Source organism: Hyla sarda, chromosome 1, assembly GCF_029499605.1.
Source record: "Hyla sarda isolate aHylSar1 chromosome 1, aHylSar1.hap1, whole genome shotgun sequence".
NCBI lineage: Eukaryota > Metazoa > Chordata > Amphibia > Anura > Hylidae > Hyla > Hyla sarda.
In genome coordinates this window covers 324,044,392-324,060,804 of record NC_079189.1, presented here as the reverse complement: position 1 = coordinate 324,060,804, position 16,413 = coordinate 324,044,392, and the positions used below count along the sequence as shown (strand labels likewise).

The 16,413-nt window shown below is 42.4% G+C and overlaps 1 protein-coding gene across 3 annotated transcripts in view; it reads left to right on the top strand.

Annotated features, from left to right (window-relative positions):
• The window catches only part of GRIN3A (glutamate ionotropic receptor NMDA type subunit 3A), a 469,012-nt gene that overhangs the window by 227,822 nt on the left and 224,777 nt on the right, over positions 1–16,413 (top strand). The window lies entirely within an intron of this gene.

The following is a 16,413-nucleotide window of genomic DNA, read 5'->3' as shown; positions in this document are numbered from 1 at the left end:
AATATCTCTATGGCTAGGTTTCCACTAAGTTTTTTTTTTTTTAAACGCCAATAAAAACGCCCATTCTGCCGCATGGCATTTTTTGTTGTTGTAAAAAAAACGTTGTGGCCGGATGTTAACTGCGAGTCAATAGGGAACTGCAAAATGCCATATCCACTTAGCAAAAAAAAAGTTGGATTCAAAATGGCCGACTTCAAAATGGCCGCCATGGTCACCACCCATCTTGAAAAGTTTCCCCCTCACATATATTAATGTGCCACAAACAGGAAGTTAATATCACCAACCATTCCCATTTTATTAAGGTGTATCCATTGAATGGCCCACCCTGTAGATAGTTGCCCCCCCCCCCCGTAGGTGGGTTTCCCTGTATGTAGTTTTCCTTTATAGGTATGTCCCCTGTATTTAAGTCTCTTGTAGTTAGTTTTCCCTGTACGTACAGTAGGTCCCTTGTAGATAATTGTAGCCCCCTGTAGGTAGCAGTCCTCTGTAGGTCGTAGCCCCCTGTATGTAGAAGCCCCCATGTAGGTAGAAGCCCCACTCCCTTTAAGCAGCAGCACCCCTGTAGATAGCAGTCTTTTGTAGGTGGCATCTCTCTGTAGGTAAAATACCCCTGTAGGTACAAGTCTCCCTGTAGGTAGTATCCCCCTGTAGGTTGTTGTTCCCTGTTGTTATCAGCCTCCTGTTTTTAGCCCACTGTATGTATTTGTCACCATATAGGTAGTAGCCCCCTGTAGGTTGCAGTTTTCCTATATGTAGCGTCTCCGTATATGTAGTAGCTCCTCTTAAGTAGTTGTCCTCTGTAGGTAGTAGCTCTCAGTAGGTAGCAGCCATTCTGTAGACAGTAGCCCCCCTAAGTGGTTGCCCCCTTGCCAAGATTTAAAAAAAAAATTATGGCCTCTCCTCTTTTTTCCTCCCCTCTGCAGGCACAGACAACCTCATTCCTTAAAGGTGTACTCCGCTGGAAAAAAAATTTTTTTTTTAAATCAACTGGTGCCAGAAAGTTAAACAGATATGTAAATGTATTACATTTGAAAATATTAATCCTTCCAGTACTTATCAGCTGCTGTATGCAGCAACTGTCCAGAGTAGGAGAAAATCCCCTGAGCAAATGTTTCCTGCTCTGGACAGTTCCTGACACGGACAGAGGTGTCAGCAGAGAGCACTGTGGTCAGACTGTAAAGAAATTCATACAGAAAAGTACTTCTTCTGTAGTATACAGCAGCTAAGTACTGTAAGAATTAAGATTTTTTTTTTAATAGAAGTAATTTACAAATCTGTTTAACTTTCTGGCACCAGTTGATTTAAAAGAAAATGTTTTTCAGTGGGGTACCCCTTTAATTTTCCTTAAGCTATATCTCACCCAATAGCTGAATGTAGAATATACTAATACTTTACAACTGTATGAAAGAGATTGCTAATACAGGTTTATATATGGACATTAAACATTTGAACAGCTGATCTGTTGACACATGGTGGCCATTGTGAATGATCTCCAGTGTGGCTGGCTATTCTTGTGAAAATTACTGTTATATAAAAAATAACTGAAAATCATACTGTTATAAGTTGCAAAAATGATTGTAAAATGTATATAAATTCATAATACTCTCCCTGATCCGTTTTCATACAAAATACAGTCTATTAACATTTGCAGCATTTGCAGTCATAATATTTTATCACCATGGGAGAAATTCATTATGTGTTGAAAACCCATTTTATTTTATTCAAATTTAAGCAGATAATCTCCGTAGAATAAAACAGGAACCAGAGAGCTGCTTTCTTCTACAATTTGTACTGGCATATGGCTTTCCTTTTGTGATAAATTATTGCTTATATAATATGTGTGAGTGTGATATGTTTATTAGGAAAGATGGCAAACGGCCAATAGCAGTCTGAAAATAAAACAAAGAAAACAAGTGAATAAAATTTAGCAACACAAAATATTCAACCTGAAAACTATTATCTCTATCCACAAATGGGCTATATTTATATCAATGCCTACTACATAACAAATTCCTATAGGCAAAATAGATCATTTGTATTATTTACTCATGCAGGAAACACTATACATAAAATCACAAAAGGATTCATCGACATCTAAAAACAAAAGCTTAACCTGTCCAGGACACAGGGCATACAGGCGCGTCCTGGAGTCCTGGGACTTAAGGACCCAGGCCGTACCTGTACACCCTGGACATTCTGTTCCCCGCCGGTAACTGGGCAGTAAGCGGGACGGGATGCCTGCAGAAATCATTCAGCAGCCACCCTTTGCAAACCCCTGGGGGGTTTCAGACCAGCGATTTGCGGCGATTGCGGGTCAATCACCCTTTACCCTATCACCTTTTACTAGCAGGAGTAAGGTGGCACTAGTTCCACCTCAAGATCATCCTGATTCAGGACTCCTTCTGGGGTGTCAGTAACAGCACCCGCTCCACCCCTACTCCAGAGTGTGTTTCCACCGGCAGCGGGGGCCCCCGATTCCAAGCTTTGGCGGTGGGATCATGGCCCCAGGAGCGGCGACGGCGAGGGAGAGAGCAGCAGGAGGAGGTAAGGCTGAGCATCTTGCTATTGCTTAGCAAAAACTACCAGCATGCAAATCCAAAGGGCATGCTGGGAGTTGTAGTTATGCAACAGCTGGAGGCATAACTGAAACTCCCATCATGCCCTTTGGCAGTCTGTGCATGCTGGGAGTTGTAGTTATGCAACAGCTGGAGGCACATTTTTTTAATGGAAAAGTTTGCCTCCAGCTGTTACATAACTACAACTCCCAGCATGCACAAACAAACAAAAGGCCATGCTGGGAGTGGTAGTTGTGCCTCCAGCTGTTGCATAACTACAACCGCCAGCATGCCCTTCAGCTGTCAGAGCATGCTGAGAGTTTTAGTTTTGCAACAGCTGAAGGCACACTGGATGTGAAACAGTGGGTTAGGATGTGTTACCTAACTCAGTGCTTCGCAACCAGTGTGCCTCCAGCTGTGGCAAAACTACAACTCCCAGCATGCACTGACAAACCGTGGATGCTGGGAGTTGTAGTTTTGCAACAGCTGGAGGTACACTGGTACAGAAACACTTCAGTAGCCTGTTACCTAACTCAGTGTTTCCTAACCAGTGTTACTCCAGCTGTTGCATAACCATAACTACAACTCCCAGCATTCACAGTCTCAGTGCATGCTGGGAGTTTTAGTTTTGCAACCGCTTAAGGTTTGCCCCCCCCCCCCCCCCCCTCATGTGAATGTACAGGGTACATTCACATGGGCGTGGGTTTACAGTGAAACAACAACTCCCAGTATTGCCGGACAGCCATTGACTGTCCTGCCATGCTAGGAGTTTTGCAACAGATGGAGGCACCCAGTTTGGGAAACACTGCCGTAGGGTATTTTTGGTGGAGGCAATTGTAACGCTGGCATCTGGGTCCACCCCTATGCAAATCCCTTATTTAGGCCTCAAATGCGCATGGCGCTCATTCACTCCAGAGCCCTGTTGTATTTCAAGGCAACAGTTTAGGGCCACATATGGGGTATTTCCGTATTCGGGAGAAATTGTGTTACACATTTTGGGGGACTTTTTGTCATTTTACCCTTTTTTACACTAACATGCTGGTGTTGCCACATACTTTTCATTTTCACAAGAGGTAAAAGGAGAAAAAGATCCCCAAAATTTGTAACACAGATACCCCATATTTGGACGTAAAGTGCTCTGCGGGTGCACAACAGGGCTCAGGGGTGAGAGCCCACCATGTACATTTGAGGCCTAAATTGGGGGGCTTATAGTTACAGTGGTTCTGACATAAATGCAAAAAAAACACGTGACACTATTTTTGAAACTGCACCCCTCACGGAATGTAACTAGGGGTATATTTTTGAAACTAGCCTTAACACCCCGCAGGTGTTTAAAAAAATTTCATTAAAGTTAGACGTGAAAATGAAAATGTATCTATTTATTTTTACAAAAATGCTGGTGTTACCCCCAATTTTTCACAAGGGGTAATAGGAAAAAAGGCCCCAAAAATTTGTAACACCATTTCTTCTAGCAGGGTTTTTTGCGCCTTTTTTTGCCCCTTTTTGTTTACACATTTCTGCTGATTTTGAGTTGCAATCCACTGATTTTGAGTTGCAATTCACTGATTTTGGCAATAGACATGATATGGAAGGGATTTATCATTGCGCCTTTTTGTAAAAAGGAGCAAAAAAAGGCGCGAAGCCACGGAAAAGTCTCTAAAACTACACCAGCCCAGACATGGAAAAAAGGCCCCAAAAATTTGTAACACCATTTCTTCTAGCAGGGTTTTTTGCGCCTTTTTTTGCCCCTTTTTGTTTACACATTTCTGCTGATTTTGAGTTGCAATCCACTGATTTTGAGTTGCAATTCACTTATTTTGGCAATAGACATGATATGGAAGGGATTTATCATTGCGCCTTTTTGTAAAAAGGAGCAAAAAAAGGCGCAAAGCCACGGAAAAGTCTCTAAAACTACACCAGGCCAGACATGGTGTAGCTTTTTGGTGTATGTGTAGACAGAAATTTCAGGAAATGTGACCTGCACAAAATTTATCAAAGCTCTTTTTTCTTTTAATAAATTTGGTGCTCCTACACATTATCAGCACACAAAAAAAAAGGTGTAAAAAAATGCTTCACTTGCACTGCAATGATAAATGTGGGCCAATATGTGGATGTAAAGTGCTCTGCGGGTGCACTACAGGGCTTTTGGAGAGAGAATTTGGCTGGAATTGAATGCCATGTGCGTTTACAAAGCCCCCATAGTGCCAGAACAGTGGACCCCATTTTGGAAACTACATCCCTCACGGAATATAACAAGGGGTGCAGTGAGCATTTACACCCCACAGGTGTTTGACAGATTTTTTGAACAGTGGTCAGTGAAAATGAAAAATTGTTCCAAACATCTGTCAAACGCCACTGATGAAAACCTTAGAAGATAACTGACTGACATATCATTAAATTGTATTTTAAAAAGAACCTTGTACTGAAGCTGCAATAGGCCAAGCCATATAAAAATTTAACATACTTAGGTATATTAGATGGGAAAAGGAGTCCTATTATATTGGAATCAAATTGACAGTGGGGAAACAACATCAAATGCAATCCTTAGCCCAAATTTTCATAGTGCAAAGATAATACTGGGTCTGTGATAATAAATGTTAAAGGGGTTATCCACCATAAGGTGATTTTAGTACGTACCTGGCAGGCAGTAGTGGACATGCTTAGGAAATATCTGTGCTTGTCTTGGGCTAAATGGCTATGCTGTGAGATTACCATAACACTGTGGCTAGCTTTTTTGCTCCTTCCCACACATCAGCCACCCCACCCATTGAAACATAATTGAGCTGCAGACCAGTGGATTTCAATTAGGGTGCCTCCAGCTGTTGCATTACTTGCTGATTGCTCTCTCCATCAGCTGACTAGTGAGTCAAGTCTCGACCACATTGCAAGCTGGGAAAAATCTAATTTTGTTTGCAGTCATTTTGTATGCTGGTAATAATAAATAGTGGGGTGAAAATTACAGAAGAATTGTGAGAAAACCGTCACACACAGGTAAAGACACTATATTATGAACTACACTAACTTTACAGCCCCTGTAGCATAGTCAAATAAAAAAAAATCCTGGAATACCCCTTTAAGGGAATTGTTGGGACTAGAAAACAAAAACTGACAATAGGATAAAAACTGTTAAAATCACAGAGAATAGGCCACTATCATGGTTAGGTGTTCAAGGGCAAGTAGAACACCTATATCCACCATAATGTGGCCTAGCCACAATGCTATATGTGGAAAGTACACAGGGGAAAAGTACTAATGAACAGGTTACTTACATGCCTACCATGACAGCTGCTTAGTATTATAGCTGCACACAGATAACACACAGGGTGTTGGAATTAGAAACCTCATTTCCGAATGCCAAATATATAAACTCTTATTGATTTTAAATATTCAAGATGATATTCAGAAGGTCCTCCATTTAGGGTTGCCATTACAACAAAAAGTGACAAGGCCCAGCAACAATGACTAGTCATCAAGTGATTAAAAGCTTACAGTGTCATAGTCTAATTTTTTACTTATCCTTATAATTTATTTTATCATTTTGGTATTATACTGTTTATTGGAGAAAAAAAAAAAATATATATATATATATTTATATATATATATATATATATATATATATATATATATATATATATATATATACAGTACAGACCAAAAGTTTGGACACACCTTCTCATTCAAAGAGTTTTCTTTATTTTCATGACTATGAAAATTGTAGATTCACACTGAAGGCATCAAAACAATGAATTAACACATGTGGGATTGTAGACATAACAAAAAAGTTTGAAACAACTGAAAATGTGTCATATTCTAGGTTCTTCAAAGTGGCCACCTTTTGCTTTGATTACTGCTTTGCACACTCTTGGCATTCTCTTGATGAGCTTCAAGAGGTAGTCACCTGAAATGGTCTTCCAAAAGTCTTGAAGGAGTTCCCAGAGATGTTTAGCACTTGTTGGCCCTTTTGCCTTCATTGGGTTTGGGTCTGGTGACTGTGGAGGCCAGGTCATCTGGCGCAGCACCCCATCACTCTCCTTCTTGGTCAAATAGCCCTTACACAGCCTGGAGGTGTGTTTGGGGTCATTGTCCTGTTGAAAAATAAATGATGGTCCAACTAAACGCAAACCGGATGGAATAGCATGCTGCTGCAAGATGCTGTGGTAGCCATGCTGGTTCAGTATGCCTTCAATTTTGAATAAATCCCCCACACCATCACACCTCCTCCTCCATGCTTCACCGTGGGAACCAGGCATGTAGAGTCCATCCGTTCACCTTTTCTGCGTCGCACAAAGACACGGTGGATGGAACCAAAGATCTAAAATTTGGACTCATCAGACCAAAGCACAGATTTCCACTGGTCTAATGTCCATTCCTTGTGTTCTTTAGCCCAAGTCTCTTCTGCTTGTTGCCTGTCCTTAGCAGTGGTTTCCTAGCAGATATTCTACCATGAAGGCCTGATTCACACAGTCTCCTCTTAACAGTTATTCTAGAGATGTGTCTGCTGCTAGAACTCTGTGTGGCATTGACCTCGTCTCTAATCTGATCTGCTGTTAACCTGCGATTTCTGAGGCTGGTGACTCAGATGAACTTATCCTTCGCAGCAGAGGTGACTCTTGGTCTTCCTTTCCTGGGGCGTTCCGCACGTGAGCCAGTTTCTTTGTAGCTCTTGATGGTTTTTGTGACTGCACTTGGGGACACTTTCCACCTAGAATATGATATATTTTCAGTTGTTTCACACATATTTGTTATGTATATAATTCCACATGTGTTCATTCATTGGAATTATATATATATTGATGCCTTCAGTGTGAATCTATAGTCATAGTCATGAAGATAAAGAAAACTCTTTGAATGAGAAGGCGTGTCCAAACTTTTTACTGTACTGTATATATAATGTTTCTCTTATTGTACATATTGTAATTTAGAAAACATTTATAATATGTGTGAAGGCTAACGCAGTTAGCCTGTATTTGTGAGAGGGGGCGGGGTTAATCACTATAAGAACCCGCGGTGCCCCTAGCACAGTACGCCGCGGGTTCTTCACGTGATGAGAGGTCAGCTGACACACCAGTCAGCTGACCGGAAGCTGTTTCCGGCGGTGCGGTACGGGTAAGTGGCCGGGGCTGGCCTTGGTGGCGGCGTTTCTCCGCAACCACCTCTCCGGAGGTAAGCCGGAGTCCGGGGGTGTACCCTCGGCCAGGCCCCGGCCCCGGTTTCATTAACAGTGGGACACGTGGCCCGTTCTCTTCCTCCGGCGGGTTTGGCACGGCACCTCCGGCAGTGGGACCCGTGACGGGGGCATGCTGCGGCTATTGTGTTGGGATGGCTGCGCGAGTCCTCGCTCCCCCACGAACCCGCGTGGCAGTACGGTACCGGCATTTCTACAGCCGGGTCGGTGCTGTCACCTTAGGGTTTTCTGCCAGGGTACTGGCCCCTGTTGTGGTATCGGGGAGCTTATAGGCTATCATCATACCCCCGCCACCTGTCATGGTTATGTAGTGTATATTGTGTGTGTTGGTTACCGGGTTCGTTCTCTTCGTTTTCAACGGGGGAAGGGGGGGGGGGGTTTAGTCACATGCCGGCACGTTCTCGGCTGCTCAGCTCTGCATTTTACTACAAGGGGTTAATTACATGCCGACACGTTCTCGGGCTGCTCAGCTCTGCATTTTACTATAAGGGGTTATTGTATGCCAGCACACTCTCGACTGCTCTGCTCGGTCATTCCTTCCACGCATACGATCAGATAGTTATGCCGAGCACACGATTCATTTTCTACGCATACGGTCATGTAGTTGTTGGTGTTCACACTCTTATAATTTATTCCTCATACACGGTCATATCGTTGATCTGTGCAGGCTCAAAAAAAAAAAAAAAAAAAAGGGAAATCCCCCCCCTATAATTATTCTACGCATACGACCATATAATTGGTTCCTTGCACACGCCCCCCTTAATTTGCTCCATGTATATGATTATATATGTATATATACGTACACATTTTAGTTTATTCAAGGTTTACGACACGGCCCTCCTGATCACAAGGAGGGTATTTCATGTGTTTGTCAAGGCACATGCACTGGTAGCATTGGTGCAGTTCAGGCGCATGTAGTATGGGCGCTGGTAATTCTGTACATGCACTCATGGTATTTGTACGATTCATGCACTCGCGCACGTTGATTACGCTCATGGCATTTTTCTGTTTACTCGTTCGTAACATTTGTGCCTTACGCTTGTGGGATTTGGGCCTTACAGGTGCTTGTGGGATTCATGCCTTACACGCTTGTAGAATTCATGCTGTACACACGCTTGTGGGGTTTATACCGCACACACGCTTGTTGGTTTCATGTTGTACACATGCTTGTTGGGTTTATACTGTACACACGGTAGTAGCGTTTGTGCTGTACACACGGTTGTAGTGTTTGTGCGGTATACACGCCTGTACATGCTTGTAGGATTCATGCTGTACACACGCCTGTAGGGTTTATACTGTACACACGCTTTCACATGCTTGTTGGATTTATACTATACACACGCTTGTAGGATTTATGCTGTATGCATGCTTGTAGGGTTTATACTGTTCACACGCTTGTACATGCTTGTTGGATTTATACTGTATACACGCTTGTTGGATTTATACTTTACACACTTGTAGGATTCATGCTGTACGCACGGTTGTAGGATTTATGCTGTACACACGCTTGTAGGGTTTATACTGTACACACGCTTGTACATGCTTGTTGGAGTTATACTGTACACACGCTTGTAGGATTTATGCTGTACACACGCTTGTAGGGTTTATACTGTTCACACGCTTGTACATGCTTGTTGAAGTTATACTGTACAAACGCTTGTTGGATATATACTGTACACACTTGTAGGAATTATGCTGTACGCACGGTTGTAGGAGTTATGCTGTACACACGCTTGTAGGGTTTATACTGTACACACGCTTGTGCATGCTTGTTGGAGTTATACTGTACACACGCTTGTTGGATTTTTACTGTACACACTTGTAGGAATTATGCTGTATGCACGCTGGTAGGGTTTATACTGTACACACGCTTGTTGGATTTATACTGTACACATGCTTGTTGGATTTATGCCGTACACACGCTTGTAGGATTTATGCTGTACACACGGTGGTAGCGTTTATACTGTACACTCGTGTGTCGGATTTATACTGTACACGCTTGTAGGATTCATGCTGTACACTCGCTCATAGGATTCCTACTGTACAAACACTTGCACACACTCGTAGGATCCATACTGTGCACGCATTTGCTGATTTAAACTGTGCACACTGGTACGTGCGTGTGGGGTTTGTGCTGCACGCGCGCTTGTAGGATATATTCTGTGCACGCGCTCGTGGGGTTCATAATGTACACACGCTTGTACACGCTTGTAGGATTTATACTGTACACAGGCTTGTAGGATCATCCTGCACACGTGCTTGTAGGATTTATTCTGCACACGCGCTCGTAGGATTCGTACGGTACACGTTCGTAGGATTTGTACTGTACACACGCTTGTAGGAATTATACTGTACACATGCTTGCAGGTTTTATACTGTACACACGCTCGTAGGATTTGTTCAGTACATGCCCTTGTAGGATATATACTGTACGCTCGATACATACTGTGCACTCACTTGTAGGATTTATACACGCTCGTAGGATCCATGCTGTACGTAGGATCTATACAGTACATGCGCTCGTAGGATTTATACAGTACACGCGCTCGTAGGATTTGTGCTGTACACGGGCTCGTAGGATCTGTGCTGCACACTCGCTCGTAGGAATTATACTGTGCAGGCTCGTACGGTTGTATTGTACATGTGCTCATGAGAACCATGCTGTTCATGTGCTCGTGGCATACGTCATGTGCATGCGGTGCTTGTGCGGCTCTTGCGCTTGTAGCGTTTGTTCCGCGCGTGTGCTCGTACAGCGCATGTAGTGTTGTTCTGTGCATAGGTACGTGGTCATAGAATTACTGCATGCGTGTATTGGTTATCGGTTGTCATTGGCCATACGCACATGCAGTTTGGTTGTGCATTTGCGCATATAGTTGGCCTGAGTATAGGTTCATCACGTTTGTTGGTTGAGTCACTCATAGCTGTTAGACGGCACAGTTCTATACATATGCACATAGTTGTTCCGTACATATCTGTGTATAGTGGGGCCGGGCTTACGTATATAGTTTGTTCTGGGCGTTCGTGTACACACATTTAGTTCATTCGGTTTATACGCTCAGGGTTTCTGTGCATACACTCATATAGTCTGTCCTGTGCATATGTTCATCCAGTTGCTTTGGACAGTTGCCCAGTTTATTAGAGGCCAAATAGTTTTGTGCATACGCTCATATAACTTGTTCTGGGTGTTCACTTAAGCAGTTCGTTCTGTGCATGTAGTTCGCTTATGCATACAGGTCATTCGGTGGACACGTGCAGTGGTTCGGCCATGCGTCCGTATGGTTCGTTCTCTGCACACGCGCATACAATTTGATCGGTGCATACGCTCACATAATTGTTAGGTGCTCACATAGTGTGTTCCATACATACCAACATATAGTTTGTTCCCTGCATGTTCACATAGTTCGTTTGTGCATATGCCCGTATAGCTTGTTCTTTGCGGTCATAGACTCATGCTGTACATACGCGCACACAGTTCGTTCTCGGCATGCTCACTTAGTTCTATGCATGTGCGCATAGTGGTTTCGGCATACGCTTACTTAGTTAGCCCATGCAGACACACTCATAGTTTGTTCTGGCACACGTTCACTCAGTTAGTCCTGTGCATACCCGCAAATAGTTTGTTCTGTGCTTACGCTTATGTAGTTGCCAAGCGCACTCGCTCATAAAGTCTTGTGCATTCACTTACTTAGTCTGTTCCGTGGACTTGCTCTGGTAATCGGTTAAGTTGTTAAATGTTTCTGCTAGTAGTTATTGTTATGTACATATTTGATTGGTGCATACACTCGCTCGTGTAGTTCATTCCAGCTCGCGTTCTTATAGTTTGTGCGGCACAGGCTCTCATATAGTTTGGTCGGTGTATACGGTCTAGGTGTCTGGTTTGGACATGTGGTCTGGGTATTATTGATCAACACATGGTCTGGTTGGTTTGCCGGGCCCACGTTCAGTGTCATGTGCAGCATATGTGCCAAGGAGTTATGCTTGGTATACGCTTACGGTGTTCATACTCGGTACATGTTCATATACATTCAGCACATACGTTACTTTGGTTGAGGTTTTCAATTGCGGATTGACCAGTCACGTCTACAGGTCGGTCCGGTTACAACCTGTCACTGCTTCAGGTTGGCGACAGTGTCATCACATACGTTGTGTTTAGGTAGCAGTTGGTTCAGGCTACAGGTATAGCTTGGCGGTGATACTTTTAGTTTCATAGTTAATTGCGTTTTCAGACCTGTCACGTCTACAGGTCGGTTCAGTTACTACTCGACGCGGCTTCGGGTTGACGACAATGTTATGTGTTTTCACAAGTTCATTTAGCATCGGGGGCCACGTATATACGTCAATCATGGTTACGATCTGTCGCGGCTTGGTGGTGATACTTTGTTTCATAGTTAATTAAGTTTTCAGACCTGTCACGTCTACAGGTCGGTTCAGTTACTACTCGACACGGCTTCGGGTTGACGACAATCTTATGTGTTCTCACAAGGTCATTTAGCATCGGGGTCATGCAAATAGCTTGATTTCAGTTGGAGTTTGGGCTGTCTTAGCTTCAGGTTGATCATTATTTTGGTTATACATTGGTTGAGTGTCATGATCAGGCTTGCCGCATGAGTGGTGTCATCACCTGTCACGTCCACAGGTCGGTTACAGTCACAACCTAACACGGTTTTAGGTTGACGACTAGGTAGTTATGTTTTCTGTACATATGCACTTGGGATTAAGCATACGGTCAGGGTTTGGTTTGTAACATGTACTCGGAGGAGCTTACACACACACTTTACTTTCCTACTTGGTTTTATTGGGTTTTTGCCACTCTTCTCTTCATCAAGCACGATTAAGTCATACCTAGCGGTGGTTCAGCTCCACATCTCATTGGCACATTCCGACTTGGCCTCCTTGTTTCATTCGATACAATTAAAGCGGCGCTGAAAGGTGCGCTAAGGATCCAAGCCTTCTTCCCATCAGCCTTTGTCGGCCGACTCGTTCAGACAGTTAGTAGATGTTCTAGACAGGACCCCCGTTCAGCTACAAAGATAGTCTGTGTTGGAAAGCAGCTTTATCTCTGGGTTACTATGGCTTCCTCAGACCTGGTGAGTTCTCTAGTAAAACGTAAAATGATATTTGTTGGAGACTGAGCCAACTGATATGGAATTCCAATCACTATTAGCTTGAGTTGAGCGCTACTAATACATCGTTACCCGGGCAAGGCGTTACCATCTGCTGCTTTTCCACATTTCATTTCATAGGTAGTGCCTGGTTCATCTGCTACGTGACCTGTTGTTCACACGCCAGGGAGCCAGTAGGTCGCAGCCGTTATTATTATTCTGAGGTTTTGCTCTCACCACTCCGCAATTCGTTAAAGTACGTATTTTAGTGATAGGCTTTGGGGGGTGACTCAACTGTGATATCTGGACACCCCCTTCGCATCGGTGCCACCTCATCAGCGTCACGTCAGGGGATGCCAGCCCGTGTGATTCGTAATTTGAGTCGCTGAATTCTAGCTCATACATGCGCCCATCCCCTATCCAAAGTCTGGAAGGTCCCATGCTTTCCAGTTTCTGGTTTTGTAATGTTGTCTTATTTCATAAAGCGTTTTTGTTTCAAATATTGAAGTTTTGCCCTCTATTTTATTCAGGTGTACCTACACGCGGCAGTATATGGCACAACTCAGACTGCCTGTTAGTTTGTATATCAGTGGTTAGGCTGTTAGGTAGGTACGCTACGCATTTGAGCCACCGATCACAAGTGTGAAGGCTAACGCAGTTAGCCTGTATTTGTGAGAGGGGGCGGGGTTAATCACTATAAGAACCCGCGGTGCCCCTAGCACAGTACGCCGCGGGTTCTTCACGTCCCACCCAACCCCCCCTCTTTTAAAAAATTAAGAGATTAAATTAGGAGTCTTTTCTATCAAGGTATGCCCTCTATTTTATTCAGGTGTACCTACACGCGGCAGTATATGGCACAACTCAGACTGCCTGTTAGTTTGTATATCAGTGGTTAGGCTGTTAGGTAGGTACGCTACGCATTTGAGCCACCGATCACAAATATATATATATATATATATATATATATATATATGTGTGTGTGTGTATATTTTTTATGATTAATAATATTTTAATTTTTATTACAATTTTAATAAGAACTATATTGATAAAAAAGCTCACAATGTCAATTAGCTGTTTCTGGGGTCAGCAGAATTATGTTGTGTTAAAAGATTCTGTCGATCATCTAAAATGGTGGCCGGAGGTCCCCTCACCTGCCTCCAGCCGTCACCAAGGGTCTTCTGCTTTGGTCTAAGATTGAGCAGACCAGAGCAGAAGATCACCAATAACACTGATCAGTTCTATACCCTATGCATAGAACTGAACAGTATTAGCAATCAAGTGATTGCTATAGATAGTTCCCTATGGGGACATAAAAAATGCAAAAAAAAAAGTTTAAAAATGTAAAAATAAAAATTGAAAAATCCCCTGCCCCAATAAAAATGGAACGTGTCTCCTTCTCCCATTTCACACCCAAAAAACGTTAAAAAAAAAAAATAGTTAATAAACATATTTGGTATCACCGAGTGCGTAACTGTCCGAACTCTCAAAATATAATGTTAATGACCTGTACGGTGCATGGCGTAAAGGTAAAAAATAAAAAAGTCCAAATAGGTGGTGAAAACAGGGCAATTATAAATATACTGATTTTGCACAAAAAGTTATAGATTTTTTTTAAGGGGTACAATAATAGAAAAGTATTCACTTTTTAACCGTATTGACCCACAGAATAAAGAACACGTCATTTTTTCCATACAGTGTACTGTGTGAAAACAAAACCCTTCAAAATTTGCTAAATTGTGGTTTTCATTAAAATTTCTTGGGTTCGCCGCACATTTTATGGTAAAATGAGAGGTGTCATTACACAATACAATTGGTCATGCAAAAAAAAAAAGCCCTTATATGGGTCTGTAGATGGAAATATAATAGAGATGGATTTTAGAAGGCGAGGAGGAAAAAACAAAAACGCAAAAATAAAATTGGCCTGGTCCTTAAATCCCTTAAGGAACAGGTTTTTTTTTCCTTTTTTTCCTTTTTATTTTTTCCTCCTTAACTTTAAAAAATCATAACTCTTTAAATTTTGCACCTAAAAATCCATATGATGGCTTATTCTTTGCGCCACCAATTCTGCTTTGTAATGACATCAGTCATTTGATCCAAAAATCTAAGACTACATGAAAAAAAAATATCATTGTACGACAAAATTTTAGAAAAAACACCATTTTGTTACTTTTGGGGGCTTCCGTTTCTACGCAGTACATTTTTAGGTAAAAAGTACACCTTCTCTTTATTCTGTAGGTCCATACAATTAAAATGATACCCTACAATTAACATGATACCCTACTTTAGGTTTGTAGGTTTGATTTTGTCGTACTTCTGGTAAAAATCATAACTACATGCAGGAAAATTTACACGTTTAAAATTTTCATTTTCTGACCCCTATAACTTTTTTAATTTTACGTGTATGGGGCAGTATGAGGTCTCATTTTTTGCGCCGTGATCTGAAGTTTTTATCGCTACCATTTTTGTATTGATCGGACTTTTTGATGGCTTTTTATTCATTTTTTCATGATATAAAAAGTGACCAAAAATGCACTATTTTGGACCTTGGATTTCTTTTAGCACGTATGCCATTGACCGTGCGGCTTAATTAAAGATATATTTTTATACTTTGGACATTTCTGCATGCGGTGATACCACATATGTTTATTTTTATTCACACTGTTTTTTTTTTTTATGGGAAAAGGGGGGTGATTCAAACTTTTATTAGGGAAGGGGTTAAATGATCTCTATTAACTTTTTTTTTCACTTTTTTTTGCAATGTTATACCTCCCATTGCACACACTGATCTTTTACATTGATCAATGGTTTCTCAGAGGAAACCATTGATCGATGATTCTGCTGCTTGACGGCTCATGCCTGGATCTCAGGCACTGAGTAGTCATTCGGCGATCGGACACCAGGAGGCAGGTAAGGGGACCCTCCTGCTGTCCTACTGCTGTTCGGGGTAGTTTAGTTTCACTTTAGACGCGGCGATCAACTTTGAACGCTACGTCTAAAGGGTTAATAGCACGCAGCATCGTAATCAGTGCCGTGCGCCATTAGCCACGGGTCCCGGCCATTGTTAGAGGCTGGGCCCGACCCGCTTTGATGCGGTATAGAACGGGAGCGGACTCAGGGCTTACAGGTATGCCCTTGGTCCTTAAGGGGTTAAGGTCAAAATGGGCTTGGTCCTTAGGGGGTTATACTGCTGCTGCTTTCTCTATGGGATCAGGATTAATAGTATTAATATACCTCCCCTGAGGTGGTGTTTAAGATTTTTTTTCCTGTGCTTTTGTTGCTATATCACATCGCTGGTGACATATATCATCCCCACAGATCAGATTTTTGGTGCCCTTCACTATACAGTGAATGGGGCCAGAAGCCCTGCATCATTCATTTTATAGTGGGGGCATTGGGTAACTGCTGCTCGGCTCCCATTCATTTTGATAAGAGCCAAGCTACAGTTACTCAGTGCCACCACAATACATTAATTGGCACAGGGCTTCTGGCACTATTCACTATATATCTAATCAGTATCTAACCAGGTGTCCTGCTGATAGTACATTAATGAAAATATTCCTAAAACACTTAA